The 5,568-nt window shown below is 40.3% G+C and overlaps 1 non-coding gene across 1 annotated transcript; it reads right to left on the reverse strand.

Annotated features, from left to right (window-relative positions):
- Positions 1 to 1,788: 1,788 nt before the first annotated feature.
- On the reverse strand, positions 1,789 to 1,863 carry Trnas-cga (transfer RNA serine (anticodon CGA)). The gene has a single exon. It is a non-coding gene; the product is annotated as a tRNA-Ser (tRNA).
- Between the last annotated feature and the right edge of the window lie 3,705 nt (positions 1,864 to 5,568).

Here is a 5,568-nt window from a genome sequence, read left to right on the forward strand (position 1 = left end):
CATGAATGGAGTCATAGCTACAAATAGAGTCCCGCAGAGGACGGCTATAACAGGTGCGTACTGCAAGCTGTTTCTGCAAAATGTTTTGTGCCCGAAAATGCGTCAAAGAAGGTCTGACATGCTTGCTTCTGGCATCCTCAGTTTTCCCGATAATGCAAGAGTGCGTACTGCCCTACCAAACAGTCCTCATATGAGTCCATCAGACTTTCATTTGTTTCCCAAATTGAAGGGGAAACATTATTACGTTTTAGTGCAACTGATGAAGCATCCAGTGAGCTGATCCGAGTAATCAGAGAGCTCAACAGTGAAGCTGCCCTGTCTTGAAAATGGAAGTTGCCAAAACGTCGGAAATCTTACGCAACAATGGAGTTTATACTGTAGCCTCTAAAGCTATTTTGTACAACAAATAATTTTCTTCGGTTCTGTCTCAAATTGTGGAGAACTTTTGAAAAGTCCCTTGAATTATTTTAGAACTCAGAACACGTTCTACAATTCTGGATCAAAGCGATGTTAAGGATATTGATCTGCAATTTTGCGGGTCCGTTCTTTTACCCTTCTTATATACAGGAGTCATCTGCGCTTATGGCATTTGGTACTGCAGTATTTATCGTATATGATTTGCAAACAAAACTTTCTTTACTTCTTGGAGATCTCCCTCAGTCCATCATTATTCCCAAAAAGTCCTGTCTATACCTGCTTTCTGCATTCTATTCATATCCTCTTTCAAAATAACTATTCTTCATTGTGCACTATTTTTTTCTGCCAAACCCTTTTTTATATAACTTCTCAGTGCATTTCTTCCAATTCATCGCAACTCATTCTCTTATATAGCCTACCCCCTCCTAAGCTAACTTAAATCTACTGATTTCAGATGTATACACTACCACTATGGGACGAGGCAATGCAGCAGCAAATAACAAATTAACACAAACAGCAATGAGAAAAAATGCAAATTGGCAAAGCAAGCAGAAGTATATCTAAATTAGCAAAGCAAATGCAACATTACAACTAATATGAGCCAATGTGCAGCAACAAGAAAGATAAATCAATTGTAAAACTGGCTTAATACAATGTAAAATTCAGTAGAACTATGCCTGTCAAACAGCAGCAGCAAACGCAATAACTTATACCTAAATATGATAAAGCTCAAGCAGAAAGCATATTACAGTAAAGATAGGAAATGTCTAATACCTATGTCAGATCTTAACCCTAGAGTGATGTCACAATAACTTACTCTATGAAACAAGTTACCCAGTCATCGAAAAAAATTATATATGCAATTCCTGTGAAGGGAAGTGTCTATTTGTGCTCCCTTTCTGTAGATGTAGATCATAAAATTATTATTTACTGCAGACAGAAAACTTTTCTATTAGTAAATCTGTTAAATTTTAATTTAACCAGTGCTGCAGTGCAACTAGAAACTAGATATTAAACAAAATGAGCAAATATATATATAAATCAAAGCATAAAACAAAACAGCATTCACTAGCTGTATGGCATTTCAGTAAATATCAGCAATTAGGAGCTCCAAATGTCAATATCGAGGTTAATGACCTCTTTTTTCTCCACCTATTGGCTTTTTTCCCAGGCGACTGTTGCGCAGCTGGGCGCCTACAGTACATTACGGCAAGGTCACTTACCTTCCTTACCGATATATATATTCACAGGTTGAGAATTTACGTTACAAATGTGTAGAAACGAAATCTCTTGAATAGCAGTGTTGTGATACTCCCATTCATGCATGCCTGACATTACGATTCTTGAAACTTCCTGGCAGATTAAAACTGTGTGCCCGGCCGAGACTCGAACTCGGGACCTTTGCCTTTCGTGGGCAAGTGCTCTACCAACTGAGCTACCGAAGCACGACCCACAGCCGGTACTCACAGCTTTACTTCTGCCAGTACCTCGTCTCCTACCTTCCAAACTTTACAGAAGCTCTCCTGCGAACCTTGCAGAACTAGCACTCCTGAAAGAAAGGATATTGCGGAGACATGGCTTAGCCACAGCCTGGGGGATGTTTCCAGAATGAGATTTTCACTCTGCAGCGGAGTGTGCGCTGATATGAAACTTCCTGGCAGATTAAAACTTTGCGCCCGACCGAGACTCGAACTCGGGACCTTTGCCTTTCGCGGGCAAGTGCTCTACCAACTGAGCTACTGAAGCACGACCCACGGCCGGTACTCACAGCTTTACTTCTGCCAGTACCTCGTCTCCTACCTTCCTACCTTCATTTTTTTTTTCTGGTGGGGGTTGGGGAAATTACACACTTACTATATCCAAAAATTCATCTAATGGGTAGAAGGAGTTTCCATTAAGAAATTCTTTTAATTTTCTTTTAAATGCTCTATGGCTATCTGACAGACTTTTTATGCTATTAGGTATGTGACCAAAGACTTTTGTGGCAACATAATTTACCCCCTTCTGAGCCAAAGTTAGATTTAACCTTGAGTAGTGAAGATAATCCTTTCTCCTAGTGTTGTAGCCATGTACACTGCTATTACTTTTGAATTCGTTCAGATTGTTAATAACGAATTTCATAAGTGAATATATATATTGTGAGGCTACAGTGAAGATCTCTAGCTCTTTGAATAAGTGTCTGCGGTATGATCTTGGATGAGCTCCAGCAATTATTCTGATTACACGCTTTTGTGCAATGAATACTCTTTTACTCAATGATGAGTTACCTCAGAATATGATGCTATACGAAAGCAGAGAATGAAAATAGGCGTGGTAAGCTAATTTACTCAGATGTATATCGCCAAAATTTGCAATGACCCTAATAGCATAAGTAGCTGAACTCAAACGTTTCAGCAGATCCTCAGTGTTTTTTTTCCAGTTCAGCCCCTCATCAATGCATACACCTAGAAATTTTGAATATTCTACCTTAGCTACCGATTTCTGATCGAAGTCTGTATTTATTAATGGTGTCATTCAGTTAACTGTGTGGAACTGTATATGCTGTGTTTTGTCAAAGTTTAATGAGAGCCCATTTGCAGAGAACCACTTAATGATTTTCTGAAAAACATCGGTTACAATTTCACCAGTTAATTCTTGTCTTTTGGGTGTGATAGCTATACCTGTATCATCGGCAAAAAGTACCAGCCTTGCATCTTCCTGAATATAGAATGGCAACTCATTAATATATATTAAGAACAACAGAGGACCCAAGACCGAACCTTGTGGCACCCCATTCTTGATTGTTCCCCAGTTTGAGAAATCACCAGTTTTTGCATATTATGTGAACTGTTTAGTTTAATTTTCTGCACTCTTCCAGTTGGCTATGATTTAAACCATTTGAGCACTGTCCCATTCATACCACAGTACTTGTGCTTATCTAGCTATTCAATGATTTACAGAATCAAAAGTCTTTGATAGATCACAAAAATCCCAGCACGTGACTTCCGGTTACTCAGAGCATTTAATATTTCTGTTCCTTTATGCTTTTCGGCAGTGCATTAGCACCGGTAACATTCGCGTTTTGAAAAGCAGAACATGTGTCTTGACTTAATTCGGAAAAAGGTGAGGACGCAAAACCTGAATCTACAGTATTTGCAAAATTTTGTCCTGTTATTTCGGAATCCTGAGACGAGCTGTTGTAGACCGATCGATCGACAATGCTTCCCTGTTCACTAAGTGTTTCACTGTCTACACCATTATTTGCCGCCTGGTCCATTTCCCTATGCACAATTACCAAATTACTAAGTTGAACATTAATTAATTCATTACACGGTGGCGCTAACACACTACTCTCGTCTTCACTGTCCTTTCTCAGTTTATTTTGGAGCTTAGTATTACGTTTTTCACACACCGTAATTGTCACAATATTTCACACGATAACACAGAAAAGCACAATTTGAAGAGTAAAATAAGAAAACGCATTAAAATAGCACTGAAAATAATATCTAATTAATTGCAAGCACAGCTGCTAAATATTTGGTGCAAATCTACATGCATTCAACAACTGTTTTACTGTACAACAATGAAAAGCTAAAACTACAAAGGAGATTCTCTCTACAATTACGCGCTATCGGTAAACAACAGCTACACTAATTACACAAACTACAAAAAAGAAATCAGAAGATTCCAGTGAGGTATCCTCGACTAAGGGTCGCCATATGAAACATCCCCTTAGAAAAATTAAGACTGACAGTGCTGATAAACCTCTTACATTATTTGATTTTCAAACAGCTGAGCAAAACTGAACGTACTCAGACATTTCTCTCTTTACTTATTCTGATCAACAGTAAACTGACGCACAATACTTTTTCTTAGCGCAACGCAATCTGACTTTCAATAATCCCTACAAAAGAATGGCCCTGACTAACAATAAGCTATAACTTTCATGAATCACCTACCTCACAAAAATCATCGTTACTCAAACTACTACAATACAGTGTGCGCCAATACTGCCAGCTAATTAAAAGATTCTAACTACTGAAGGCACTAACTACTGATAGGCATAGTTATCAAATGAAAGATTTTGATGGAGAACAAACAACGTATTTACCTTAGTTGTATTCAAAAGTTATAATACACTACTGGCCATTAAAACTGTAACACCAAGAAGAAATGCAGATGATAAACAGGTATTCATTGGACAAATATATTATACTAGAACTGAGATGTGATTACATTTTCACGCAGTTTGGGTGCATAAATTCTGAGAAATCAGTACCCAGGACAACCACCTCTGACCGTAATAACGGCCTTGCTACGCCTGGGCCGGCCGCAGTGGCCGAGCGGTTCTAGGCGTTTCAGTCTGGATCCGCGCGACTGCTACGGTCGAATGTTCGAATCCTGCCTCGGACATGGATATGTGTGATGTCCTTAGGTTAGTTAAGTTTAAGTAGTTCTAAGTTCTAAGGGATTGATGACCTCAGATGTTAAGTCCCATAGTGCTCAGAACCATTTGAACCATTTGATACTCCTGGGCATTGAGTCAAACAGAGTTTGGATGACGTGTACAGGTACGGCTGCCCATGCAGCATCAACACGATACCACAGTTCATCAGTAGTAGTGACTGGCGTATTGTGACGAGCCAGTTGCTCGGCCACCATTGACCAGACGTTTTCAGTTGGTGAGAGATCTGAAGAATGTGCTCGCCAGTGCAGCAGTCGAACAGTTTCTGTATCCAGAAAGGCCAATACAGGACCTGCAACATGCGGTGGTGCATTATCCTGCTGAAATGTAGGGTTTCGCAGGGATCGAATGAAGGAAGGGTAGAGCCACGGGTCGTAACACATCTGAAATGTAATGTCCACTGTTCAGCGTGCCGTCAATGCGAAGAAGAGGTGACCGAGACGTGTAACGAATGGCACCCCGTACCATCACGCCTGGTGATACGCCAGTATGGCGATGACGAATACACGCTTCCAATGTGCGCTCACCGCGATGTCGCCAAACACACAAGCGACCATCATGATGCTGTAAACAGAACCTGGATTCAACCAAAAAAATGACGTTTTGCCATTCGTGCACCCAGGTTCGTCGTTGAGTACACCATCGCAGGCTCTCCTGCCTGTGACGCAGCGTCAAGGGTAACCGCAGCCATGGTGTCCGAGCTGATA

This window comes from Schistocerca nitens, chromosome 2 (genome assembly GCF_023898315.1).
Source record: "Schistocerca nitens isolate TAMUIC-IGC-003100 chromosome 2, iqSchNite1.1, whole genome shotgun sequence".
Taxonomy (NCBI): domain Eukaryota; kingdom Metazoa; phylum Arthropoda; class Insecta; order Orthoptera; family Acrididae; genus Schistocerca; species Schistocerca nitens.